We start from the raw sequence: 15,797 nt of genomic DNA on the forward strand, positions 1-15,797 counted from the left end.
CCCTGAGCGGCCCCGCAGCTTGCAGGGAACATTGGTCCTATCACGTGATTAGGACCCCGATGCCATTTTAACTACGGATGTCGCAAGCCAGGCAATAGTGCCAGGACACGTTGGTGAAACCAAGAGCCGGGCCGGGAGAGGCCGAGGATAAGGTCGGCCATTTCAATTTGTTTTATGGCTTCTTTGCAGGCCAGGAGGGGAGCAGGCGCGCACAACGAAACCTTGGGCCTCCCCCTTCCCTTTTCCCATCTCCTGATCATGATCCACCTCCCCCCACCCCCCCCACCCCGACCATTTACCTCAGCGCCGCTGACCACTCCCTCGGGTGCCACTCTTGTCCGCCGGCCCACCAGGTGGTCATTCATGCCGGGTTCGAGCAGCCGCGGTGAAAATGAGGCCCGGGTGTTAAAATGTCTCCAGGACCTGGTGCTCAGAAATTCATGTGGGCTTCCTCCTCTCCCCCAATCCCCGGGCCTTTAACGTGTTCATATGACCTTTTTTCAACTATTTTAAAGGAATCGTAGCCCGTTTAGTTTCTTCGCAATTGTATCAGCTGGTGGGGTTGGGGCGGGGCGGTGACAATTGTCCCTAACACCCCAGTTGTAAGGAGGGGAGAAAGCACGAGTCTGACGTCCTGTGCCTGGCTCACTATCAACATATGAACATCCCAAATTGTCGGGCAGGAAAAGACCAGCTGGTCCATCATGTCAGCCCTGCACTTCATGAGCATAATGACGAGGCTCTTCCCAACCTTTCCGTCCACCCCACACCACCGCCATGAAATCTCCTGGGAGAGGCAAAAAAAAAGGAAAGAGAAAACAACCCAGGGCCTACAAGGGAAAAAAATACCCTGGAAAATTCCTCTCTGACCCAGTCAGGCGATCAGAACCATTGCAGGAGATCACACCAAGTGAGTCCTGCTGGAAGGACTTGTATTTTTACAGCCCCTTTCGCGATGTCCCAAAGCGCTTTACAGCCAATGAAGTACTTTTTGAAGTGCAGTCACTGTGGTAATGTAGGAAACGCGGCAGCCAATCTGCGCACAGCAAGATCCCACAATCAGCGAGGCGATAATGTCCAGATAATCTGTTTTAGTGATGTTGGTTGAGGGATAAATTTTGGTCTGGGACATCATGGAGAACTCCCCTGCTCTTATTTGAAATAGTGCCGTGTTCAATGTTCCCTGTAAGCTGTGCAGCACACCAGGGAACCTGCGCAGCCGGCTTTTCAATGTAAAATCCGCGCATGCGCAGTATTTTGAACGGCCCGCACAGCCCCTTAAAGGGCCAAAAAGGATTACAGGGAACATTGGCCACGGGATATTTGACATCTAGCTGAGAGGGCAGGCGGGGCCTTGGTTTAATGTCTCATCCAAATGACAGCACCTCCAACAGTGCAGCATGCTCTCAGTACCGGCACTGGGAGAGTCAGCCTAGATGTCTGTGCTCAAGTCTCTGGAGTGGGACTAGAGCCCACAACCTTCTGACTCAGAGGTGAGAGTGCTACCCACTGAGTCACTGGCGTTCTTGTGCCTGGACAGGCTTAGGCACGACACACTCTACGGTCTAAAAGCTTGCCAACAGTCGCCGCCTAGGCTCATACCTGAAGACTGGCCAAGTGAGGCCATTACTCGAGGGCCAGCCAGCGCTTGTGGCGCTATGCCCCTGGACTAAAGCCAGCATTTTCAGGAGAAGACGGGTTTTCTATAGCCCCTTTCATGATCTCAGAACATTCCAAAGCGCTTTACAGTCAATGAGGTAATTTCGAAGTGCAGTCACTGTTGTAATGTAGGAAACGCAGCAGCCAGTTTGCACACAGCAAACTCCCACAAACAGCAATGTGATAACGACCAGATCATCCGGAAACTGGGAAGAAGATTTGCGTCAACCTAGCTCAGATTTTAGGTCACTTGCCTCTTAATATTTTTTTTTCATTGCTGCCAGCCCTCCAGGATTGGCCTGGAGTCTCCAGGAATTAAAGACTAATCTCCGGGACACTGCTTCCAGCAAACCCAGGGAGAAAAATCACAATGGGCGTTAAAAAGTAATTGTAAGTTATTTTCATTTCTTTTGAGCTCTTTCATTTATCAGCTGTAAAAATATTGGCGTTGGGGAAATTGGCTGTTTGACTAAAAATCAAGGATCATTCGAGTAACAAGGAGTCTGTTCCCTTTACACTTATGGGAAGGTGGTGGATCGCGCGGACGGTAGTATTGGTGGGAGTACATAAGAACATAAGAATTAGGAGCAGGAGTCGGCCATACCCACCCCCGCCCCCCCCCCCCGCCGAGCCTGCTCCGCCATTCAATAAGATCACGGCTGATCATCGACCTCAACTCCACTTTCCCGCCCGATCCCCATATCCCTTGATTCCCCGAGAGCCCAAAATTCTATCGCTCTCAGCCTTGAACACACTCAACGACTCAGCATCCACAGCCCTTTGGGGCAGGGAATTCCAACGACTCTCTACCCAAAGATTCCAAAGTGTGGCGGGACCGGGACGGTCGGAGGCGAGAGATCATGTGATGAAACCTCCAGGACTACGTCCAAACCAGAGTTGGCCAACCTGACCTGAACTGGCCTTTCAAGACGTCAAGGTTAGCAGCCCAGTTTCGGGCAGGAGTTCAGTGTGTGTGTGCTGTCGATCTTGACAGGGACTAAATTTGAAAAATTCCCCTCGCACCAAAGCACTGAATCATGTTCATAGTCCGAGTGCTTCTATTGGGTTTTTTTTTGCGCGCCAAAGGATTTGTCAATATTTGTTTTCGAAAACAAAAGGCCTGCCTCGGCTGGTTGTGGCGTTGCGTTTCTCGATGGATCGTGCGTGCCCCGGGGAAAGCTAGGAGATTGTACAGTTAACTCCCGTGGTGTAACTCTAAACTATACAACCTACTACCTCAGCCCGGACGCAAGCAAAAACTTCCGACTCAACACCACATATCGTTGCCTCGTTTCTTCGATTTAAAAATCCTCTCCCCCTCCCATCCACCCCACCCCCGCAGCCATATGGGGGTGGTGGGGGTGACGGGGTGTGCGTGAGTGTGTGGAAATACATCAGAACCACCTCACAGACTTTCACCAATACCTCGGACAGCAGCACATCTGTGGCAAAGGGCAACCTAAAGGGGACACGAGATAAACAGAGGGAGAAAGGAATAGAAGGTTGTGTTGATAGGGTGAGATGAAGAGGGGTGGGAGGAGGCTGGTGTGGAGCATAAACACCGGCACGGACCAGTTGGGCCGAATGGCCTGTTTCTGGGCTGTACATTCTGCGTAATCCCACGTAACCCATATGACTGTCCTTTACTGCAACAACAGCAAAATACTGCGGATGCTGGGAATCTGAAATAAAAACTAGAAAATGCTGGAAACACTCAGCAGGTCAGGCAGCATCTGTGGAGAGAGAAACAGAGTTAGCGCCTCAGCTCGATGACCTTACATCAGAACTGGAAAAGATGCTGGAGATGTGACAGGTTTTTAAGCAAGTGCAGGGGCAGGGAAAAGAGGGAGGAGGAGGACGAGGAAAGAACAAAAGGGAAGGTCTGTGATAGGGTGGAAGGCAGGAGAGATTAAACGACAAAAGGGATGATGGTGAGAGGCAAAAGGAGATGGTAATGGGGCATAAAGAAACAAAAGATGGGTCTAGAAGAGGTGTAAATGGCAACAGCAGAACCATAGAATCATAGAATGATATGGCACAGGAAGAGGCCATTCAGCCCATCGAGCCTGTGCTGGCTCTTTGGTCGAGTTATCCAATTAATCCCACTCCCCCCCTGCTCTTTCCCCATAATTAACCTCTCTCCACAGAAGCTGCCTGACCTGCTGAGAGTTTTCCAGCATTTTCTGACTTTTCTACTTCTCCGCCACATCTGATCGAGTCCTGCCGCCCCCCCCCCGCCCTTTCACGGGCTCACAGAGCAGGTTGTGGTGGCCTTGTGCGGATCCTCTAGCTGTGCGATTAATGATCGATATTCTTATTTTCTTTTCCTTTAGCCCGATGCTCGGAGGAGCCACTGGGGATGACGTACTCTTCCTCCAATTGTTTTTCCTCCCTCCCTCCCTCGATTTTTGTTCGGGAAGGGGCTCCCCCGATGTTGACTTGCCAATTCCCCAAAGGCGGTCAGACTGGGATTATAGAAACTCTGCAAGCAGAGAGGCGATTAGGGGCACATCTCAGGACGTAATCCACCTTAGGGCCATAGGGACCGGGGAAGGCCATTCAGTTCCTCGAGCCTATTCCGCCATTCAATTAGATCATGGCTGATCTGTATCTTAACTTCATCTGCCCGCCTCAGTTCCGTAACCCTTAATACCCTTTGCCTAACAAAAATCTATCAATCTCAGTTTTGAAATTTCCAATTGACCCCCGGCCTCAAAAGCTTTTGGGGGGAGAGAGTTCAAGATTTCCACTACCCTTTGTGTGAAGAAGTGCTACCTGACATCACCTCTAAACGGCCTGGCTCTAATTTTAAGGTTTTGCCCCCTTGTTCTGGACTCCCCCCACCAGAGGAAATAGTTTCTCTCAATCTACCCTAGCAACTCCTTTAATCATCATAAACACCTCGATCAGATCGCCCCTAGATTTTCAATTAGTCGCACATATAACCAGCCCGTGTAGATGGGCAGACACACGAGTATCGGGAAGCATAGGAACAGGAAAAAGCCATTCAGCCCCTCGAGCCTGTTCCGCCATTCCGCCTTCTGGGGAGGACGAGGGTTCCAGATTGCCAGCGGGAGAGTGGTGTGCACGTGAGTAAGGTACACTGGGAGAGAGAAAGACAAGGGGACTTAAAGGCGAGAAGAGAAATTGACTTCGGAATGGAAGAGGAACCGATACAACGAATCTCAGAGATGCTGTCTGAGGGGAGCTGGAGACCAGTCAGAAATCCCAACCAGAAGCAAAACAACAAAAAGGGCTTGAGCTCCTCGCTGTGCGTGTCGTAACCGGGGAGGCCTACTGGGACCACGGACGGCGACTACAGGACCACATTGACACAGACCCATAGAAGCGAGCTTGCGCACTAGACTTCACCACAAGATCGGATCTACGGGTTTATGGCGACTGGCAGTGTCCGACGATGGCAGGATGACGTAGCTGGGAAATCCAATCGATGTGATTCGGGCGGTCGAAACGGAGAGCGAGAGAGAGAGAGAGAGAGAGAGGCGAAACGACATAAAACTTTATTTAAATATTAAACAGTCAACCCGCTGACAAACTCTTTCTCCAGGTGACGACAGGATGCAGATTAGCTCAATTAATTTTCATTCTTAACATATATATTCGCCGAAAGTAAAAGTTGCTTGGTTTTATTCTTATTCTTAAAGCTGCTCCCCTCCTCTTCTCTGTTGATTCACGCTGGAGCACACTTTTATGGGCACTCGGTTCTCTCCATAGGAGCAAGGGCGAGGTCATTCAGCCCCTTGAGCCTGTTACGCCATTCGATGAGATCACGGCTGAGCTGTGTCTTAAATCCATTTACCCACCTTGGTTCCGTAACCCTTAATACCCTTTGCCCATCAAAAATCTATCCATTTCAGTTTCGAAATTTCCAATTGACCCCCCAGCCTCAACAGCTTTTTTGGGGGAGAGAGTTCCAGATTTCCACCACCCTTTGTGTGAAGAAGTGCTTCCTGACATCACCCCTGAACGGCCTGGCTCTAATTTTAAGGTTATTCCCCCTTGTTCTGGACTCCCCCCACCAGAGGAAATAGTTTCTCTCTATCTACCCGATCAAACCCTTTAATCTGCTTAAACATCTAAAAATCTGCTCGTTATTCATGACTGTCCCCTGTTGGGCTCAGTTGGTAGCAAGTATATTTCTTTGGAGTGAGTATTGACACCACCCTGTCAGTCAATGAGTTGCAGTATTGAGCCAATCAGTTAGAGGTGGGGCAGGACTTATGGCCGGATTCATGGCAAAGAGAGTCTATTTTACAGCATAGAGTCCATTTTACAGCAAACAGAGTCTATTTTACAGCAAACAGAGCCTACTTTAGAGCAGAGTCTACTTTACAGCAAACAGAGTCTATTTTACAGCAAACAGAGCCTACTTTAGAGCAGAGTCTACTTTACAGCAAACAGAGTCTACTTTACAGCAAACAGAGTCTACTTTAGAGCAAACAGAGTCTACTTTACAACAAAGAGTGTCTATTTAAACAGTCTCTACACACTACAGCAAATAGAACTCATGACCGAAATTCCCGATAAAAGCAGGATTATTTCTCCAGCAAAATGCCGGAGTGGAGGGTAGTTACACAATACAAATTATGTGCATAAAATCAATCCCAGTCACTTATAGCAGTGCGGTCTCCAGGTGTGATTGACGGGTGAATTACCCAATCATCTCCACTCTGGCCGGGAATAGTGGCCTCACTTTAATGCAGATTTTTTGTTGTTGTCCAGTTTGGCGCCTGACACACACAAACCAAAGTTAAGAAACACCAAACGATCTCCTGAGAAATTCGGGGGGTGGTGGTGGTGGTGGGAAGGGTTCCCTAGTTGCCTGACCGAGAGCGAACACTCTCTTTTTAGATGTCCGCTAAGTCTCACCCTTGGTTCAGTGGTCAGCCCTCTTGCCTTTGAATCAGAAGGTCGTACGCTCAAGCCCCACTCCATACTGAAGCACAAGATCTAGGCTGGCATTTCAGTGCAGTGCTACATTTCTGATGAGATGTCCAGCTGAGGACTTATGTGCCTGCCTGCCTGTTCATGTGGATATTAAAGGTGTCTCCCAAAATTCTGACAAACATTCGTCCCTGAACCAAAAATAGATTACCATAAAATCATACAGCACAGAAGTGCCGGCTTTTTGGTAAAGCTCTCCAATTAATTCCATTCCCCTGCCCTTTCCCCATTGCCCTGCAAATATTTCCTTTTAACTATTTATCCAATTCCCTTCTTAAAGTTACTGTTGAATCTGCTTCCACCGCCCTTTCAGGCAGCGCATTCCAGCTCACAACAACCCACTGAGTAAAGCAATTCTCATCTCCCCCCTGGCATTTTTGCCAATTATCTTAAATCTGGTTACCGACCCTATTGCCACTGGAAACGCTTTCTCCCGATCTACTCTGTCAAAACCCCTTCTCATTTTGAACACCTCTATTAAATTTCCCCTTAACCTTCTCTGCTCTAAGGAGAACAACCCCAGCTTCTCTAATGTCTCCACATGACTGAAGTCCCTCATCCCAGGTACTATTCTAGTAAATCTCCTCTGCACCCTTTCCAAGGCCTTGACATCCTTCCTAAAGAGCGGTGCCCAGAAATTAGCGTGTTACTCCAGCTGGGGTCCAACCAGTGATTTATAAAGGTTTAACGTAACTTCCTTGGTCATTATCTGGTCATTCACTTGCTGCTTGTGGGACCTTACGGTGCTTAAATTAACTCACCGCACTTCACAAGTAGTTAATTGGCTGTGAAGCATTTTTATTTCACTAGGGACTGAGGCCTAGACATTGGGAGGCTCCAGCCTGCCAGCACGCACTGCGAACGCAGGGAACAATCCCTGTGCCCGGACGAGTAGGCCCGAGACCCACCCGATATTGGGCCTCGAGCCCGATTTAAATGAGTGGCGTCTGCTGGGCCTCCCCAGGTAGCTCGCCAGCAAACAAAGGCATCTGATTTCAGGCCACTGTGTCACCATCAGTGGCCCTGAGGTGAAAAGTCCTGGGAGATGGGGAGGGGGCGATCGGGAGGAGGCACTGCATTTGAGATCATAACAGCTCACTGCATAAAAAATAGATCTCCTCATCTCCTTCTGGTTCTTTAGCCAGTTGTCTTGTGCCCCCCTGGTTACCGACCCACCTGCCAGTGGGAACAGTTTCCCCCCTATCTACTTTTATCAAAACCCGCTTCATGTCCCGGGATCGCTTGCCCTCTTTCGCTTCGGCGCGCAGATCAATTTTGGCAGCCTGTTACCAGACATCCCTCAGAGACACCTAGACCACCTTAACTGCAGCCTAATCAGCAGATCCCCCATCCCTGAGAAGGCAGCGTGAGCCAGTTTCTCAGTCTGTGGAAAATTATCTTGCCATCTCGTGTTCAGTTTTTACGCAGCCAGTTGTTGTGATCTGGAATGCGCTGCCTGAAAGGGCGGTGGAAGCAGATTCAGTAGTAACTTTCCAAAGAGAATTGGATAAAGACTTGAAGGGGAAAAAAATTGCAGGCAAATCTGGCTGGGCAACCAAACTTCAGTTAATGTCATGTGTTTTGACAGTGGGAAGCCTGCTGTCTGTCACAGTCTGCCGTGTCTGGCACAGTCTGCCGTGTCTGTCACAGTCTGCCGTGTCTGGCACAGTCTGCCACAGTCTGTCGTGTCTGTCACAGTCTGTCGTGTCTCTCACAGTCTGCCGTGTCTGGCACAGTCTGCCGTGTCTGGCACAGTCTGTCGTGTCTGTCACAGTCTGCCGTGTCTGGCACAGTCTGTCGTGTCTCTCACAGTCTGTCGTGTCTGGCACAGTCTGCCGTGTCTGGCACAGTCTGTCGTGTCTGGCACAGTCTGTCGTGTCTGGCACAGCCTGTTGTGTCTGTCACAGTCTGCCGTGTCTGGCACAGTCTGTCGTGTCTCTCACAGTCTGCCGTGTCTGGCACAGTCTGTCGTGTCTGTCACAGTCTGTCGTGTCTGGCACAGCCTGTCGTGTCTGTCACAGTCTGCCGTGTCTGGCACAGTCTGTCGTGTCTGGCACAGCCTGTCGTGTCCCTCACACTCTGCCGTGTCTGGCACAGTCTGTCGTGTCTGGCACAGTCTGTCGTGTCTGGCACAGTTTGTCATGTCTGGCACAGTCTGTCGTGTCTGGCACAGCCTGTCGTGTCTCTCACACTCTGCCGTGTCTGGCACAGTCTGCCGTGTCTGGCACAGTCTGCCGTGTCTCTCACAGTCTGCCGTGTCTCTCACAGTCTGCCGTGTCTGGCACAGTCTGCCGTGCCTGGCACAGTCTGCTGTGTCTGGCACAGTCTGCCGTGTCTGGCACAGTCTGCTGTCTCTCTCACAGTCTGCCATGTATCTCATAGTCTGCCGTGTCTGTCACAGCCTGCTGTCTCTCTCACAGTCTGCCATGTATCTCATAGTCTGCCGTGTCTGGCACAGTCTGCCGTGTCTCTCACAGTCTGCTTTGTCTCTCATAGTCTGCTGTGTCTGTCACAGTCTGCCGTATCTCTCTCAGTCTGCTGTCTCTCTCACAGTCTGCCATGTCTGTCACAGTCTGCCGTGTCTGTCACAGTCTGCTGTGTCTCTCACAGTCTGCCGTGTCTGTCACAGTCTGCCGTGTCCCTCACAGTCTGCCGTGTCTCTCACAGTCTGCCGTGTCTCTCACAGTCTGCCGTGACAACTGTTTCCATGACAACTGCTGCCGGCCAAGAAAAGCAAAAGCAGCTTTAAGCAGTACTCCGAGATTTCCCGACTTTATAGCTATGAAGTCCCGGGTGGGACTGAGTCATGCAGACTTAGAGGCCTCCGTGTCCAGTCCCTGCTGATTGTTGCCGCTGATTGCTGCTGGGAAGTGCGGCTTGGGCGGATGTTGGGTGAGGCGAGGAATCAGCTCAAGAGAGATCCCTTAATTGACCCGCTGACACTCATGGAGCAGATAAGGCTCTATTTCCGGTTAGAAGTCGGAGGGGTCGATTTTCGCTGCCTCTGCCCCGGTGTTAACAGGGTGGTGATGGCCTCAAAAATGGGGGTGGCTCCATTTTGAAAGGGCAGCCTACCTTGTGTCCACCTGTTTCAGGTGATAGGCCCCCTTTTAATATGGAAACCAGGGTCCTGTGACATCAATAGAAGTCTGGTCGCCATTTTGTGTCGGAGCATGGGCTGTGCTCCTGGACGTTGAACCGAAGAGGCCCCGGCCAAAGGCAAATGTCGATTATTTTTTGTGGTGGTCCCCCCCAATAATCTGGGGCGCTGCTACCCTGGGGACACCCCGACCCCCTCCTCGCGATCGCAATTCCCCCTCCTTTCCCTCGCAACCCAACTTGTTGGCGGCCTGTTTGTTAGCTGTACTGGGAGTTTGCCTGTTTAGCACCCAAAGATCAGTGGGGTCAATTATATAGGAACATAAGAACAGGAGTAAGCCATTCAGCCTTTTTTGAAGAGGTAACAGAGAGAGTAGACAAGGGAAATGCAGTAGATGTAATTTATCTAGATTTTCAAAAGGCCTTCGATAAGGTACCACATAATAGACTAATGAATAAGGTCAGAGAATGTGGAATCAGGAGATAAGTAGCAGAATGGATTGTTAGCTGGCTTCAAGACAAAAACCAGAGAGTAGGGTTAAAGGGTAGCTATTCAGAATGATAGAAGGATGGTAGTGGTGTCCCACAAGGATCAGTGCTGGGACCACTGCTGTTCACAATTTATATTAACGATTTAGACTTTGGAATCAAAAACACAATTTCTAAATTTAAGGATGACACCAAATTGGGGTGGGGGGGGGGATAGTTAATACTGAGGAGGACTGCAACAAATTACAGGAGAACATTAATAAACTTGCAGAATGGGCATATAATCGGGAAATGAATTTCAACGCAGATAAATATGAGGTATTACATTTTGGTCGGAAGAATAGGGAGGTCACTTATCACTTGGAGGGTGCGAGTGTGGGTGGGGTAGAGGAACAAAGGGATCTAGGAGTACAAATACACAAATCACTAAAAGTAGTGACACAGATTAACAAGGCCATAAAAAAAAACCAAGCATTAGGGTTTATTTCTAGAGGGATAGAATTGAAAAGTAGTAAAGTTATGCTAAACCTGTATCGAACCTTGGTTAGACCACACTTAGAGTACTGCGTACAGTTCTGGTTGCCATATTATTAAAAGGAAATAGAGGCACTGGAGAGGGTGCAGAGAAGATTTACAAGGATGATACAAGAAATGCGAGGGTACACCTATCAGGAAAGGATGAACAGGCTGGGTCTCTTTTCTCTTGAAAAGAGAAGGCTGAGGGGTGACCTAATAGAGGTCTTTAAAATTATGAAAGGTTTTGATAGAGTGGATACAGATGGAATGTTTCCACTTGTGGGGAAGAGCAAAACTAGAGGCCATCAATATAAGATAGTCACCAAGAAATCCAATAGGGAATTCAGGAGAAACTTCTTTACCCAGAGAGTGGTGAGAATGTGGAACTCGCTACCACAGGGAGTGGTTGAGGCGAATAGTATAGATGTATTTAAGGGGAGGCTAGATAAGCCTATGAGGGAGAAGGGAATAGAGGGTTACGCTGATAGAGTTAGATGAGGAAAGACGGGAGGAGGCTCGAGTGGAGCATAAACGCCGGCATGGACTGGTTGGGCCGAATGGCCTGTTTCTGTGCCGTATATCCGATGTAATCCTGTGTAAGCCCCTTGAGCCTGTTCCAGCATTCAGTGAGATTGTGCCTGATCTGTACCTTAACTCTATCCACCCGCCTTGGCTCCATATCCTTTTATAGCCTTGTCTAGCAAAAATCTGTCAATCTCAGATTTCAAATTATTAACTAAGCTGGCACCAACTGCTTTTTGCAGGAGTGAGTTCCACACTTCTACCACCCTTTACACAAAGAAATGTTTCCTACCTTCTCTCCAGAATGGCCTCTCTAATTTTAAGGTAATGTCCCCTTGTTCTTTATTCTCTCAGGCGAAGCAGGAGACACATCAGAAACTATTAACATGTATGAAAAGTTGCTCCAAAATCTGGAAAATGTGCCAGTATCAAAAAAAAAATCAACACGTTTTTTGAGTGAGGGGGTGGCTGTCCCCTAACCTACCGCCCCTCTCACCTCCCCTCCCACCCAAGAGAATAAATATTCTATATCATGTACAATCTAACTTTGCTACTACAACACTGGTGCCAGCTGAGATCAATGGGTTCAGCACGTTTCAACCCTAGGGCCTTCTTGGTCTGTGTGGCTGAGCTACTCCCTCGATCAACTCAGTGAGCCAGCATGGGAGTCAGAGACTCATTGCTTACGAAAATCCCAAAATAAAACACGTACTACCTTTACTCCATTGTCCAACTGCAGCAACCCATAGCGATCAAGGCTGGCTTCCGTAGAGGTAGCTTTATCTGTAATAGATAGAAAGGGAAGTAGATGTTTAGTCTTCCTATGTTCGGACCTGGAGAGTCATATGACAATTTCTCTGGAAAATAAAGGTCTCGATACTGCCCATTAAAGAGGTGCTGAGAACAAGAACCCACCAAGAAAAGGGGCTACAGCCGTGATACCCCCAAATCATCATTCTACCTACACGGTGACATCAGTAATAGAGCGTGCCTCGATTAGATTCCAGCCTATAACTCACTCCCGGGTATCTGTTATTCTATATATAAACCCCCCGAACCCCTTGATTAGATTTCAGCCTGTAACTCACTCCCGGCTATCTGTTATTCTATATATAAACCCCCCGAACCCCCCGATTAGATTCCAGCCTATAACTCACTCTCGGGTATCTGTTATTCTATATATAAACCCCCCGAACCCCTCGATTAGATTCCAGCCTGTAACTCACTCTCGGGTATCTGTTATTCTATATATAAACCCCCCCGAATCCCTCGATTAGATTCCAGCCTGTAACTCACTCTCGGGTATCTGTTATTCTATATATAAACCCCCCCGAACCCCTCGATTAGATTCCAGCCTGTAACTCACTCCGGGGTATCTGTTATTCTATATATAAACCCCCCGAACCCCTTGATTAGATTCCAGCACACTAACACACATATGCACACACACTCATGCGCGCATACACACACACACAGACACATGCTCACACACACAGACTCACTCACACAGATACACACACAGACACAGACACACACATACAAGCTTACACACACGCAAGCATGTACACACACATACAAGTGCGCACACACACATACTTTCTGACATAAGTCTTTCAATAGCGATCAGAAGTAGGAACCCTGGCTGAATTTCCCCGTCCTTAGCCCAGGGGCACTGAGGCTAAACTTATAACCTCTGACCCCTGCCCTGGCTATTTATCAGTTACTCAGCACAACCAAGGATGGATCCTGGGAGCCTCTAGTTGGATATCACATCTTCGCAATGGTGCAAGATCTTTGAAATGCTGACTCAAAAGATCAGATTGAGCTTTCTCCAGGCACTGCTGTTATATCAGAAGAGGAGCACATTAGCTCAACAACTTCCTTGAAAAATTAGAGGCAAGCCTAAATTAAACTAAATAGATGTTGGATAAACAAATAATTCAGTGCGAGCGTCACGGCCTCCAGGGCAAAAATGAACACAAACACACAGCAATGTTGTATAATTTACCAGTTCATCACACAAAGGAGTCTGCGATACACTATGCACTTAAAGACTTTTATGTAGCACGCCTTTCACCAACTCTGGATGACCCAAAGCCCTTTACAGTATTTTTTTTTGAAGTGTAGTCACTGCTGCAATGTAGGGGGAAAATGGCAGTCAATATGCACACAGCAAGATCCCACAATCAGCGATGAGACGATGAGCAGGTCGCCTGTTCTTTCAGTGGTGTTGGTTGAGGAGATAAATGTTGGCCAGGACACCAGGGAGAACACCCCCCCCCGCCCTCCCAGCCCCTCCCCAACTGCTCTTCTTCGACATAGTGGTCGTGGGGATCTTTTACGTCCAGAGGTGAGAGTGCTACCACTGAGGCCCGAACACTTACACTTTATATTGGGGCAGCACGGTGGCATAGTGGTTAGCACTGTTGCCTCACAGCGCCAGGGACGCGGGTTCGAATCCGGCCTCGGGCGACTGTCTGTGTGGAGTTTGCACATTCTCCCCGTGTTTGCGTGGGTTTCCTCCGGGTGCTCCGGTTTCCTCCCACAGTCCAAAGATGTGCGGGTTAGGTTGATTGGCTATGATAAATTGACCCTTAGTGTTAGGGGGATTAAATATGTGGGGTTACAGGGATAGGGTGGGATATGTGTTGGTGTCGGGGTTACGGGGATCGGTGGGATATGTGTCGGTGTAGGGGTTACGGGGATCGGGTGGGATATGTGTCGGTGCAGGCTCGATGGGCCAAAATGGCCTCTATCTGCACTGTGGGGTTTCTGTGATTCTGTGATATTGCACATTCAACGTAGCGAGATGTCTCAAGGCAACTCACAAGTGGGTGTGACACCGAGCAACGTTTGTGCAGAGCAGTGACGGTGGGCGGGGGGGGGCGGAACAACGGCAACTGAAGGCACAGTGAAAGAGGGAACATTTTGAGGATTCTTTTGCAAGTGGGAGGGCGGGAATGCGATAAGGCAGAGTAATTTGGGAAGAGAACTCTGGAGTGCGGGGCGGGGGGGGTGCGGGGGGTGATGACTGAAAGCTCGGTCACCAGCGGTTGGACTGAAAGGTCGGGATGGATGCAAGACCAAAGATAAGCAGAGCAATGGCTCTGTATAATTCAATCCTCTCTCTCTCTCACTCTCTATAATTCAGAATCACAGAATCTTACAGCACAGAAAGGGGGAAAAGTTCAGTATCACCCCGTTTGGGGCGCCATTATCGGCCGTGCGCAAAGTTTAGCGCCTGGCGCTAATTATCGCCTCCGACGGCAAACATGGCTTTTATTGCCCCTGGAGGTGATTGGAGTGCTAAATCAGGCTCTGCACACCTGTCTTAAGGCGCAAAGGCCGAGGAGTGAGGCGCTACCTCAGAGCGCAGGCGAAGCAAGGAAGGGCAAATCAAAATGAACCTGCAAAGTGCTGCTCAGTACCCAAAACTCCTTCACACAGCGTTGAATCTCTCCAGAAGTCTCTCTCTCTCTCTCTCTCTCAGAATGTGTGGTGCAAAAATGTCACCAACAAAAAAAGGCAGGAAGCGGCCGCCTTTAAATAACGCTCCCCCAGTCCCTTTCTGACTGCAAAACGCTCCCCTCAACCTGTCGTTGCTAGCGGCAGGCGGTAAGGCAGGGGGCGCCACTCAATATCCGGTCCGGCACGCTACCAGGGCGTTGCGCACTCGACTGACGTCACGATCTGCTGGCGCAGGAGATCGTGGTGGTAGTGTTTAGCGCCGCCGCAAAATGTCTAGTTAATTTTGCGAGCGGCGCAAACATCGCTGCGCTCGGGCGCTAGTTGCTTTGTGCCCCATTAGCGCCCTCTTAAGGCACTAACAGGAAGCGCAAACAACTGAATTTTCCCACCAAAGAGGCCATTCGGCCCATCGTGCCTGTGCCGGCTCTTTGAAATTATTCCCACTCCCCCTCTCTTTCATATATTTTCTATACCTATAATATATTCCAAATCTCGCATAGAGCCGACATTGCCTGTAAGTCTCACACTTAACTCCTGTCACACTTTCCTCATCACACTTTACTTTTAGCAATCTATCAGACACGCACAGTTTATATATATATATCTAAAATCTTATGTCAATGTGCACTTCCAGTATACAAAACCTTACTTCCTGTTGTTATGTTTTTGTCTTGACTTTGTGTCAACTTTTCATCGTTATAAATTCCTATGTTCACCCTCAGAATCGAAACTTCCTATGTAAACTTGTCACACTGTAATTACACCCTCCGCCAGTGGTGGTGCTGTAGTGCCTCTCTTTTGCATTCCACAATTCGTCAGCCTATACTAGAGAGAAACTCCCACGTTTCAACCAAACTCCGTTTCCAAATTGCTGTCAGTTTTATTATTGAACTAGCAATAATAATATATAATATTAAGTCAAAGCTTTCTCCACATAGCTCTATATCTCCCATTGCATCAAAAATTTACCTATTCTTCCTTCTTTAAAAGGTGCAAAGGTCTCTCTACCTTAACTACTTCCTGTGACAAAACATTCCATGCTCCAACAACGCTCTACAGTAAGATGTCACACTTTGCCA

The 15,797-nt window shown here is 48.8% G+C and overlaps 1 long non-coding RNA gene across 12 annotated transcripts in view; it reads right to left on the reverse strand.

The window, feature by feature from the left end:
- LOC147107890 (uncharacterized) overlaps positions 1 to 15,797 on the reverse strand; it is a 420,818-nt gene that overhangs the window by 48,142 nt on the left and 356,879 nt on the right. For all 12 annotated transcript variants that reach the window (XR_015080907.1, XR_015080906.1, XR_015080908.1 and 9 more), the window contains one exon: positions 11,966 to 12,033. This is a non-coding gene — a long non-coding RNA (uncharacterized LOC147107890). The remainder of the gene's footprint in view (positions 1 to 11,965; positions 12,034 to 15,797) is intronic.

The sequence above is a fragment of the Somniosus microcephalus genome, chromosome 14 (assembly GCF_052327205.1).
Source record: "Somniosus microcephalus isolate GS21.2 chromosome 14, FLI_Smic_1.0, whole genome shotgun sequence".
NCBI lineage: Eukaryota > Metazoa > Chordata > Chondrichthyes > Squaliformes > Somniosidae > Somniosus > Somniosus microcephalus.